Genomic DNA, 1,831 nt, shown 5'->3' with positions numbered 1-1,831 from the left:
ATATATATATATATATATATATATATATATATATATAATGTCAATCACACATCATTATCATCATCATCATCATCGTCCAACATCTGTTTTCCATGCTGGCATGGGTTGGACTATTTGAAAAGAGCTGCACCCGCCTCCAATTGTCTCTTCTGGCACAGTTTCTCTATCTGGACACCCTTCCTAACACCAACCACTCTACAGAGTGTACTCGGTGCTTTTTTTTATGTGGTACCAGCACTGGTGCTTTTTACACAATGCCAACGCGGCGGCGGGGGGGGGGCAATGAATAAGGATTGGGGTCAAAGTGTAATCAACAGGGACCATCAAAGGTGGCACCCCACTCTGTTCACATTCCTGTGATGACGACAGCCAATAAAACCAAGTATTTTCCAGAGTCTGGTTGTTTTCTTAACTTTATCAGCTTATCCATTGTAATAGATTTAATGTTATCAACAATATTTATATTACAATTATATTTGAAGTATTTAATCTGTTTTAATAACACTACATCTCTATAAAGTCATCGTACAGATTGAGTGGATTATTAACCTAATCTGTTCGTGATCTTGTTTACTTTCCCTCAATCAATCAATATATATCTATAGCCTTCTGTCTATTTTTCAGTGTCTGTCTATCTGTCTGTCTATCTATATCTATCTTTCTGTCTATCTATATCTATGTCTGTCTTCCTGTCTATCTATCTACCTATCTATCTATCTATCTATCTATCTATCTATCTATCTATCTATCTATCTATCTATCTATCTATCTCTATCTATCTATCTATCTCTATCTATCTATCTCTATCTATCTATCTATCTATCTCTATCTATCTATCTCTATCTATCTATCTCTATCTATCTATCTATCTATCTATCTATCTATCTCTATTTATCTCTATCTATCTATCTATCCATCCATCTATCTATCTATCTATCTATCTCTATCTATCTATATATCTATCTATCTATCTATCTATCTATCTATCTATCTATCTCTATCTATCTATCTATCTATCTATCTATCTATCTATCTATCTATCTATCTATTTGTCTGCCTAGAGGTGTGTACTGCCAGCTGCACTTCAGGCCAAGGATATCTTGATTAGATCCATAGATCTCACACTCACACACACACACACACACACACATGCGCGCGCAATGGTCTTCTTTGAGTTCCCATCTGCCAAATCCTTTCAAAAGTCTTTGGTTGGTGCATGGCTCTTGTAGAAGACACTTGCCCAAGGTGACGCACTTTGGGACTGAACCCAACACCACATAGCTGAGAAGCAAGCTCCTTAACCTCACAGCCACACCTGTGTCTATTAAGATGTGAATTGAGGAAGTATTACCTGTTATTTCTCTCCGTCTGAGCAATAATATAATGTTTCCCCTTCATTGAATTATGACAAAAATATCTTTTCTGTAAGTGTCACTGGAACTTGTGACCTTGGAAAGCACTCTTCTCACTAGAAAACGTCAATGTAATATTTCTCACGCACACACTTACATTTATTTTGTGGGTTTTTTTCCTTACCTGTTGTTATAAACAAAAAGTTTGTGCTGTGTTGGACTTGCTAGTTTTTGCATTATTTCCATGGCTACACAGGTGAGTAAAATTTAGTTAAACCACCTGTCTCCAGATGCTTCCTGCTTGAGTACCACTGCATGGTACCTATGACGAGTTTCATCTATGATAGGTGTTGATTGACCAAACAGGTTGAGAGTGAAATTTTGGTAAGTAGAAACTGTGAGGAAGGCATTGTACACATACACACACACGTATACACACACACATACACACACGTATACACACACACACACACACACAC

General features: G+C 36.9%; 1 protein-coding gene across 4 annotated transcripts in view; it reads left to right on the top strand.

Moving 5' to 3' along the window:
• The window catches only part of LOC106882890 (G protein-activated inward rectifier potassium channel 3), a 218,464-nt gene that overhangs the window by 95,696 nt on the left and 120,937 nt on the right, over nt 1-1,831 (top strand). For 2 of the 4 annotated variants that reach the window (XM_014933705.2, XM_014933701.2), the window contains exon 1: nt 1,631-1,736. The exons of the other annotated variants lie outside the window; for them this stretch is intronic. The gene's annotated coding sequence lies outside the window, so the exon portion shown is untranslated. Of the gene's footprint in view, nt 1-1,630; nt 1,737-1,831 lie in introns of those variants that run through there. 4 annotated transcript variants of the gene reach the window in all.

The sequence above is a fragment of the Octopus bimaculoides genome, chromosome 21 (assembly GCF_001194135.2).
Source record: "Octopus bimaculoides isolate UCB-OBI-ISO-001 chromosome 21, ASM119413v2, whole genome shotgun sequence".
NCBI lineage: Eukaryota > Metazoa > Mollusca > Cephalopoda > Octopoda > Octopodidae > Octopus > Octopus bimaculoides.
The sequence above is the reverse complement of the archived record's forward strand: the minus strand, read 5'-3'. Positions and strand labels throughout refer to the sequence as shown.